The sequence below is a fragment of the Rhinopithecus bieti genome, unplaced genomic scaffold (genome assembly GCF_001698545.2).
Source record: "Rhinopithecus bieti isolate Rb0 unplaced genomic scaffold, ASM169854v2 scaffold_19459, whole genome shotgun sequence".
Lineage (NCBI taxonomy): Eukaryota > Metazoa > Chordata > Mammalia > Primates > Cercopithecidae > Rhinopithecus > Rhinopithecus bieti.
The window spans coordinates 2,994,526-3,005,378 of NW_016809864.1; the positions used below are offsets into that span (position 1 = coordinate 2,994,526).

At 47.4% G+C, this 10,853-nt stretch overlaps 1 long non-coding RNA gene across 1 annotated transcript; it reads right to left on the reverse strand.

Moving 5' to 3' along the window:
* Positions 1 to 524: 524 nt before the first annotated feature.
* On the reverse strand, positions 525 to 9,999 carry LOC108541214 (uncharacterized). Its single transcript, XR_001888906.1, has 3 exons — positions 9,867 to 9,999; positions 5,833 to 5,900; positions 525 to 676 (listed from the first exon to the last, which is right to left on the reverse strand). It is a non-coding gene; the product is annotated as an uncharacterized LOC108541214 (long non-coding RNA).
* Positions 10,000 to 10,853: the final 854 nt, after the last annotated feature.

The following is a 10,853-nucleotide window of genomic DNA, read 5'->3' on the forward strand; positions in this document are numbered from 1 at the left end:
AATAAAAAAAATGAGTAACAGGTCTTACAATGTATTCAAGAGTTGTTAAAATTAATTCAAGCCTCAGTTCCTCAGTCCCACTAACTTTTTGAGACAGGGTCTCACCCTGTCACACAGGCTGGAGTGTAGTGGCGGGATCACAGCTCACTGCAGCATCCGCCTCCTAGGCTCAAATGATCCTCCCACCTCTGCCTCTTGGAGTAGCTGGGACCACAGGCATGTACCACCATGCTTGGCTAATTTTTTAATTTTTGTTGAGAGATCGAGTTTTGCCATGTTGCCCAGACTGGTCTCCAACTCCCGAGCTCAAGTGATCCCACCACCTCGGCCTCCCAAAGTGCTGGTTACAGGCTTGAGCCACCACACCCCCGCCTTGACCACTCTTCAAATGCATGAAAGCTACCTGTGGCTGGTGGCTGCCATACTGAAGGCTGCAATTCTAGAATAAGTGCACCTGCCCAACCCAGGTCCCGGCTATAGGTGGAGGCAGCTCCTTCCCTAGTTTGCCAAGCCCTCACCTCACCGTGCTCGCTGATCAACATTCCCCGGTGATTTTCCAGACTCCTCCTGGCCTCATCCACAGGTGCCTTCTAGTCCTTCCCTGTTCTTGCTGGGACTTTTGCCATGAGGCACACAGCCCAGTCCCTAGTGAACTGCCACCTCTTGAGTTCTCACACTGTAAATTGTAAATAATGGGAATAAAAATGATACTAAAATCAACAGACTCCTTTTATCAAGTCGACTGTATGCTAAATGCTTTGCATCCTTTATCGATCATCCGTACCCCTTCCAATTACGCAGGGAACTGAAGCTTAGAGAAGAACATGTTAGGGCCTCAGTATTACTAAGCAAAGAGCCATTTGTCCTTGGAAAGGGAGCTAACTGGCCCCAAACCCCATGCTCTCTCCCCTTCCTCACGGTTCTGGCCTAATTATGCCATCTCCCTCCCCCAGTCACCAAGTGACTCCCAGCGCTCCTTGTGGATTGGGGTCAGCAGGACCCTGCCTGGGACATTGCTTCTTCGGACATTAGGCCAAGATGGCACAAAGACAAAGGAAACCCTCACATGGGAACCTACCCTTGTCTATGTAACGAGCTACTGTGCTAGGTGCCTTACATAGATGCTCATTTAATTTTACAGCTATTTGTGAAGTCAAAACTGTCATCACCATTTTACAGAGAACAAGTGAGTCACTCAAAGGCCAACAGCTGGGAGGCTGTGGGGCTGGGATTTGGTAGTGGACTGTTCCCTCCCCAGGAGACCAGGGATCGGGGGAAGCCCACTAGGCAGGGTTCACCCCATGCCCCCGTCTTTTCCTGAGATGATCACAGTACTTATCTCCAGGGTCTGTGGTCCCACCAGAGTCTAGTCCACAATGTGTCAAGCAACAGTTTTGTTTTGTTTTTGAGATGGGGTCTCACTCTGGCCCAGGCTGGAATGCAGTGGCAGGATCTTGGCTCATGGCAATCTCCGCCTCCTGGATTCAAGCAATTCTCCTGCCTCAGTCTCCTGAGTAGCTAGGATTACAGGCACCTGCAACCACACCTGGCTAATTTTTTTGGTACAGACAGGGTTTCACCATGTTGGCCAGGCTGGTCTCAAACTCCTGACCTCAGGTGATCCACCCACCTCAGCCTCCCAAAGTGCTGGGATTACAGGCATGAGCCGCCACGCCCGGCCAAGAGCCCTTTCATTACCATGCACTTGCCCCATGATGAGCCATTCTGGAGGCCACTGTGTTGGAGGATCACTGGGTCCTCACGCTGCTCTAGCGGTGTATGAAGCATTCGCCTATATTTCCACACACAAGTCTCTTACAAGCCTATGGCCGAGGTGCTATCATTTGCATTTCAAGGACTAAAATAACCAAGGTTACCATGGCAAGTCTAAAACCACAAAGCAAGTAAACAGCAAAGTTGGGGCACTAAACCACACCCTGAAGCTGGAGTTCACTCTGAACGTTTGAGATGGAGTCTCCTTCTGTCACCAGGCTGGAGTGCAGTGGTGCGATCTCGGCTCACTGCAACCTCCACCTCCTGGGTTGAAGTGATTCTCCTGCCTCAGCCTCCGAGTAGCTGGGACTACAGGTGCCTGCCACTACACCTGGCTAATTTTTGTATTTTTAGTAGACACGGGGTTTACCATATTGGCCAGGCTGGTCTCCAACTCCTGACCTTGTAATCTGCCCACCTCAGGCTCGCAAAGTACTGGGATTACAGGTGTGAGCCACCACGCTCAGCTTATTCATTCTTACAGGCAAACACCATTTATTGGACACCTCCTGTGTGCTAAGGCAAACTGGGATACAAAAATCAGACAGACGTGAACCTGTCAGAAAAAAGAACCTGAAAGACTTCTTAAAAAGCAGCCCAAGATGGTTGTAGGTTGGACACAGAGGTAATATGAACTAAGCCTATGAACGAAAACTGAACCCTGGCCAGTGAGGGTGGAGTTAATCAGATATTTCACTGCCGTGCAGCAGGTGCCTACCAGATGAAGAGCAAAGGCAGGAGACTCAGTCCTCCCTCTGTAAACTCGAAGAGGCCTTTGTACTTGTTAACTTTTTACCCTATATACTGTGAAAGGAAAATAAATGTTGGCGCCCCCAAATCACTAAGCTAGAGGGAAAAGTCAAGCTGGGAACTGCTTAGGGCCAACCTGCCTCCCATTCTATTCGAAAGCATCCCTCTGCTCACTGAAATAAATGTGTATCTGATTGCCTCTTTTGGAGAGGCTAATCAGAAACTCAAAAGAATGCAGCCAACAGGCGGCACAGCGGCTCATGCCTGTAATCCCAGAACTTGGGGGAGGACGAGGTGGGTGGCTCAGGTGAGGTCAGGAGTTCAAGATCAGCCTGGCCAACATGGTGAAACCACCCTCTCCACACCCAAAAATACAAAAATCAGCTGCATTTGTTGCCAGGTGCCTATAATCCCAGCTACTCAGGAAGAGGAGGCAGGAAAATCGCTTGAACTCGGGAGGTGGAGGTTGCACGGAGCTGAGATCACACCACTGCACTCCAGTCTGGGCAACAAAGACTGTCTAAAAAAAAAAAAAAACAACCCACAAAAGAACGCAACTGTCTGTCTCTTATCTATCTAGGACCTGGAAACTTACTCCCGACTTTGAGTTGTCCCGCCTTTCCAATCACAATTGTAACAATGTCACCTTTTCTTCATTGCCTACTCCAGGCTTTTCGGTTTCCACTAAGTCGGTGTTCCTGGGCTATCATCCTCAAACTTGGCTCAGAATAAAGTTAATTTTGGTTGATGTCTGCAGTGCCTGTTATTTTAATCTTTTGGGTTGACAATTCTGACTCCCAGGAGGTAAATCCTCAGTGGGCAACTGTAGCAACATCCATCAGTAAGTTCCCACGTGCTGCCTCCCTCACCTGCCACTTCCCAGGCCCCTTGTAGTCAGCTGTGATCATGTGCTTAGTCCCAAACGGCAGTCACAGGTGTCTTCTCCAGGTTGAAGCACTTGGGGGTTGAGGCATGACTCTCAGCCCCTCCTTGGGGGCCAGACTGAGCTGGCGGCATCACAGAATCAGCCTGGATCCCGAGACACCACATGGTGATCTGTGTACTCAGTGGATTGTTTGAGTCAAGAGGCAGCTTGGGTGGGTCAAGCCACTGGAATGTTGCTGTTTGTTACTGCAGCATAGCCTAATATATTCTGATTAGACCAGTGAGACATAAGCTTATCATGTACTATAGAAAGACAGTTAAAAGCTGTAACTTGTTTTGGAAACAGGCCTCACGTTGTGGCCCAGGCTGGAGTTCAGTGGTGCAATCTTATCTCACTGCAATGTCGACCTCGCGGGCTCAAGGCATTCTCCCACCTCAGCCTCCCACATAGCTGGGACCATGGGTGTGCCTCTACCATGCCTAATTTTTATTTTTTTGGGGGGTGGACTGGGGTAGAGACAGGGTCCCAATATGTTGCCCCGGCTGATCTCACACTCTTGGGCTCAAGTAATTCTCCTGCCTTGGGCTCAGCAGGTGCTGAGATTACAGGCATGAACCACCACACCTGGCTGAAAAGCTGTAACTCAAGAGGGAAAAAAAAAAAAAGGCATAGTGAGAAATTTTAACAGAGACCCGATTGATCTGGTCTTGAGGGGAAGGAGAATATTGGAAAGAGTTAAAATCTGGCAGGTAATGATGGCAGGTTAATATTTGTCAAACACTCTGCCATGTGCCTGGCACTGGCCTAAATGCTTATAAACATCCGAGCAAAGGCCACACTCAGAAAAAAGCCTATAGTATGGTGACTAGCAGATCAGCCAGTAAAGGTCTCTCTCCCATTTGCTTTGCGGAGCCAAGATGACAAGGACATCCGAGCAGGGACATTCAGAGGGAACTACAGTGGCACAGTCCCCAAAGCTGGGATGCCTGCTGCCTTTGAGAACCAGCAAGAGGGGTGGGGAGGGGTGGGGGTTGGCTGGCAGATGACTCAGAGGCTCAGTGCCCAGATGTTATATTAAGTGTCTTAGGAAGGTTCTGAGCAGACAAGGAACATGACTTATCTCTTCAGGACTCAGGAGGATCTCTGCTGGCTGGCGTGGTGGCTCATGCCTGTAATCCCAGCACTTTGGGAGGCCCAGGCAGGCAGGTCGTTTGTGCTCAGGAGTTCCAGACTAACCTGGACAACATGGAGAAACCCCGTCTCTACTAAAAAGCAGACAAATTAACTGGGCGTGGTGGTGCGTGCCTGCAGTCCCAGCTACTCGGTAGGGAGGTCGGGGTGCATAGAGGCGGGAGAATTGCTGGAGCCTGGGAGGTGGGGACTGCGTAAGGACCAGCGGTTTAAGCTAGGGCTGATTGTGTCCCCCCACCCTCTCCCCCTCCCCCCCTCCATCCCGATGAACAGCGGGGCCCCATCTCCTACTTCCAGAGATGACTTCTGATGCCAGAGCCCACCCCACTCCCAAACGGTCTTTTACATCAAGGCCATACTATTTGTTTTCCTAAAGACTGGCTGGAGGGAGCAACGCGGGCCTGCGCCAGGGGAGCGGGGAAAAACAGGCGCTGCCAGAGCCCGGACTTAGACTCCTGGGTCTCCCAGGATGAATGATGACCCGGGAAGCGGTGGGGACTCCCCCGATGCAGCAGTCTCTCAAGCTGCCTCCTAGTTATTTCCTGCAGAGGGGAGGAACGGAGGGGGTGTCGCTTTGTTTTCTGCACGCCCACCCTCTCTGTCTGCAAGCACAGTGTTCAAAATGTGTAACCCCACTTTTTAAAAGGTTTCTTCCAGGCTGGGCAGGTTAGCTCAGGCCTGTAATCCCAGCACTTTGGGAAGCCGAAGGCGGGCAGATCACCTGAGGTCAAGCTGGTCAACATAGCAAAACCCCGTCTCTACTAAAAATATAAAAAGTAGCCAGGCATGGAGGCAGGCACCTGTAACCCCAGCTACTTGGGAGACTGGGGCAGGAAAACCGCTTGAACCTGGGAGTCGGAGGTTGCAGCCAGCATATACTGAGATGGTGCCACTAGCACTCCAGCTTGCGTGATACAGCGTGCTTCTCTTCTAAAAAACAAAGAGATTCTTCTGGCCTTTACCGCTGAGCTTCTGTCCCTGCTGCGCTCACTATGACCAGCACCATCCAGCCTCCCCCTGGCCTTCGTCCCCTCAGACTTTCTGCCTCCACGTCTTCCTGCCACACAAAGTTTTTCTCAAACAACCCCCTGACTCCTCCTCCCTGAACTTCAGTGGCCAACTGAGTCCCCCCAAATGAGTGGCAGCTCAGGAAACTTCGCCAAGGCTAGGTTACTAGGGAAGGGACACAGCTCGTCTGAAGTCTGCAGGAAGACGGAGAAAGGACCACTTACCTCTCCGAGATCCGGGAACATCCTCCTCGGGTTGTGGGGAATCCAGAGAGATACAGATGGGCCTGAGCCTGAAAGATTAATAAGGGACTGGTTAATACAATCCACACCTGCCCCAGCCTTGTGCAAGCCCGTGGCAAACTCGGGCCCCAGGGAAGAGCCTGGATCTCTACCACCTGTGTTGGCTTCACCCAGGGTGCTTAAGAAACACTCCCTGGCCCCACCCTAGAGCCAGCACTGCAGCTGGTGGGGCCTGGGAATCTGCATTTTCACTAGCGTCAAATACCATCTCCTCCCACCCTGACACACACAGGCCTCTTCCTCCTGGATCCAGGTCCTGGTGTGTCTACTTCCAAGCTCTTTATTACCAGGAGATCAGAGAAGTCTCAGCTGTGAGGGATTTTCTTCTTTCTTTGTGTTTTATCGCATTGTCTTAACAAACCAAGGGGGGAATCTCAGTTCTTAACCATGAGCCAGACACATTACGTACAGGGGAGCAATGGTTTATTATTGCACATCAGGCCGTTTGAACACAGCAGCTCCCCTCTGTATTCAACTCTTGCATACCCATTATGGGGAATTTGAAAACTACAGCCAATTATAAAAGTAAGAATGATAGGGGCCAGGTGTGGTGGCTCACGACTGTAATCCCAATTTATGAGGCTGACGTGACAGGATCACTTAAGACCAGGAGTTTGAGACCGGCCTGGGCAACATAGCAAAACACCATCTCTACAAAAAATAAAATGTAAAAAAATTAGCCAGGTGTGGTGACAGGCACCTGTAGTCTCAGCTACTCTGGAGGCTGGGACAGGAGGACGATTTGAGCCCAGGACTTCAAGGCTATAGTGAGCTATTATTGTACCACTGCACTCCAGCCTAACTGGCAGACAGAAACTCTGTCTCTACAAAAATAAATAATAAAATAAAATAAGAATTAGAATCACCCGACATCCTATTAGCCACAGACACCAGCATCCATTAACACGTTGATATTTTTTCATCCAGTTTCTATTTCCTATGCATCTACTTTAGCATAATTAGGAGCTTACCAAATACAGCATTTTTCTCCTTTTTTAAAAAAAGACCTATTAAGGTGTAATTGACTTAAAAAGGATAATTGACATAATTAAACAGCACATATTTCATCTGTATAATAGAATATGTTTTCACACTTGTATACACCCATGACAATCAAGATAATGAATGTGGCTGGATACAGTGGCTCACACCTGTAATCCCAGCACTTTGGGAGACTGAGGCAGGCAGATCACTTGAGCTCAGGAGTTCAAGATCAGCCTGGTCAACATGGTGAAACCCCGTCTCTACTAAAAGTAAACAAATTAGCCAGGTGTGGTGGCAGGTGCCTGTAATCCCAGCTACTCGGGAAGCTGAGGTAGAAGAATCGCTTGAACCTGCGAGGCAGAGGTTGCAGTGAGCCAAGACTGCACCAATGCACTCCAGCCTGGAAGACAGAGCGAGAGGGAGACTCTGTCTCAAAAAAAAAAAAAAAAAAAAAAAGATAATGAACATTTCCAACACTTCCAGGTGTTGGAAATAATGACATTTTTATTTTTGAATAATTCTAAGTTCACAGAAAACTTACAAAGATAGTAGAGACCATTCTCCTTTATCTCTCAGTCGCCCGAATATTAATATCTTACATGCCTATGGTACATTTATTAAATAAAACCCAAGAAATTAATATTGGCACATTACTATTAACCAAACTAAGGGCTTTATTTGAATTTCATCAGCTTTTCCACTGATGTCCTTTTTCTGTTCCACCATTCCAATCCAGCATCTCATATTGTATTTAGCCAAATGTGGTTTAATATCTTACCATTACTCACCACATTACTAAGCATTATGTGGTGGAAATCTCTTCCAAAACATTGTTTTAAAGGTTGCTTCACATTTCTTGATATCAATTTACTGTATTGCTTAACTTAGGTTATTTCCAAGTTTTGCTCTTATAAGCACTTTTGCAATGAAATTCTTTATATCTAAATCTCACATCTCATGTTGTTTCCTGGAGATATCCTCCTTGAAATAAAGCCAGTAGGTTAAAAGTCTTTTGATACATGCTTGCTTTTAATCTTCTCAAGAATGCAGTAACACTTTGCAAGCATCCTAAGAATACTTTTTTTTTCCAGTGGAGAATCATTCATGGAAGCAAAAATTAAAGGATGGAAGTTTAACGAGAAACAGGATATTTACATGATCTCAAAATATCTCCCTGCGTATTACTTGTCGATTACCAAGAAAACAGTACCAACTTTACATCGGAGAAAACTGGCAAGACTGTTAATTGAGGAATCAAAGTTAACAACATCAGAACAAAGCAAACCAACATAATGGGCTTCACCTGGCATATGAAGGCAAACACAAAATCAGCCTGTGATCATCTTGCCAAAGATGCAAAACCTGAATTGAATAACGAGCACACCCTAGGCAAACAGCGTCGAGGGACATGTACCTCATAATCGGCTTGTAATCTTCAAAACCGTCAATGTCATGAAAGGCTGAGGAACATTCTAGGTGAAAGGAGATTAAAGGGACATGACTACTAAATGCAATGGATAATCCTGGATGGAATCCTGAAAAAAAAAATCTTAAAATTTTGATATAAGATATATTCTTGGGAAAATTGATCCGTAGATTAGATCATAGTACCATGTCAATGCCAAAAAAAATTCTTTTTTCTTCTTTTTTGAGACAGACTCTCACTCTGTCACCCAAGTTGGGCGTGGTGATTAGAGCAAGATTGACTATTTATTTACTTCTGTATTTATTTTCGAGACAGAGTCTTGCTCTGTCACCCTGGTGGGCTGAAGTACAGTGGCACTATCATGACTCACTGCAGCCTCCAACTTTGAGGCTCAAGTGAGCCTCCCACTTCAGCCTCCTAAGTAGCTGGAACTATAGGCGTGCACCACCTTGCCCGGCTAATTTTTTATTTTTTATAGAGACGAGGTTTCTCCATGTTTCTCTGGGCTGGTCTTGAACTCCGAGGCTCAAGGGATCCTCCCACCGCGGCCTTTCAAAGTGCTGGGATTACCGGTGTGCGCTACTATGCCCAGCTGATTTTTATAATGTATCTTCTTGTGCTGTTTGAAAATTTTACCATGTGGTTGTATTATCTAATCGGGAGGCTATTCAGGAGGCTGGGGTGGGAGGATTTTTAAAAAATTTAAAAAAAACTAACTACAAATAAAGAAATGCTAATGAAATAGTAGCTTCAGCGGGAAGGCAGTGATTTGGAGTATGTGTGGGTGGAGCACAGGCCCAGCATGGTATTTCTAAGTGATCCTAATGGGTCTTGACACCTTCACCTAATTAAAGTGGGTGAGCACAGAGGTGTCTGCTGGTTCTCGGAAGGCACCTGTCACCGGCCCCGCCTCAGGTGGAGGCTAGCGTGCTGAGCATGGGGAATACGCAGCCTCCGCCCTGCAGCCTGGGCAGCTGGAGTTTAGACCGCATGTTCCCAGATCAGCTCCCAGTTCACTAGGCTTCTTCCCATGACAGATACAGGGCAGCAGAGTGTTCAGCCTCCAGCTTCTGGGCAGCCCACCTGCCCTTTCTGTGCTGTAAATGCCAGGTTCATGGAGTGGCTATCGTGCCTTGAAGCCCACCTGTGTCCAGTCTAATGTGATGGTCATGAGTGTAAGCTCAGAGGGCAGAGGCACCTTGGAGACCTGCTTCAGGCCAGGCGCGGTAGCTCACGCCTGTAATCCCAGCACTTTGGAAGGCTTAGGCAGGCGGATCACCTGAGGTTAGGAGTTCCAGACCAGCCTGGCTAACATGGCGAAACCCCCATCTCTACTAAAAAATACAAAAACTAGCTGGGCGTGGTGGCATACGTTTGTAATCCCAGCTACTCAGGAGCTGACGCAGGAGAATTGCTTGAACCTCGGAGGCAGAGGTTGCAGTGAGCCAAGATCATGCCATTGCACTCCAGCGTTAACAACAGACTGAGACTCCATCTCAAAAAATATATATATAATAATAATAAAAACCCTACTTCAACCACTTACTCTGCAGCCTTGAGAACTGTACCCAGCTTTTCTGAGCCCTTGTTTCCTCGTTGGTAAGACGGAGTTAATAATATCTATCTCTCCAGTGGCTGTAAGAATTAAATGAGGTCATTGTAGGAAGAGTTCATCAAATATCAATTATTTATTTCATTAACAAACCTTTATCAAGCACATTAGTAGGTGTCAAATCCCTTGCTAGGAGCTGGAGATTTAAAAAACTATTTATTTATTATTTATTGAGACAAAGTCTTGCTCTGTTGCCCACGCTAGAGTGCAATGGCATGATCTGTGCTCACTGCAGCCTCCACCCCACGGGGTTCAAGCAATTCTCGTGACTCAGCCTCCTGAGTAGCTGGGATTACAGGTGTTTGCCACCACGCCCGGCTAATTTTTGTATTTTTTTGTAGAGACAAAATGAAAGAAAATATTGGGTTTCACCATGTTGGCCAGGCTGGTTTTGAACTGCTGACCTCAAGTTATCCTCCTGCCTCAGCCTCCCAAAGTGCTGAGATTACAGGTGTGAGCCACCACACCTGGCCAAAAAAATTTTTTAAAGGGCTGGGCGGGGCGAGGTGGCTTCTGCCTACAATCCTAGCACTTTGGGAGGCCAAGGTGGGGGAAATCCCTTGAGCCCAGGAGTTTGAGACCAGCCTGGGCAACATCATGAGACCCTTGTCTCTACAAAAACAATTTTTTTTTTAAATTAGGCAGGTGTGGTGGCACATGCCTGTGGTCCCAGCTACTCAGAAGGCTGAGGGAGGAGGCTCTCTTGAGCCCAGAAGGCTGAGGCTTCAGTAAGATATGGTTGCACCACTGCACTTCAGCCTAGATGACAGAGCAAGACCTGTCTCTAAAAAAGAAAAAAATAATGACATGGTTTTTGCTGTTAAGTAATTCACTGTCTAACAGAAAAAGGGTAATATATAAAATTAATAGTTTTTAAAAAATGATCCTGGAAAAAACTCTCCCAGATTTATTATCTTATTT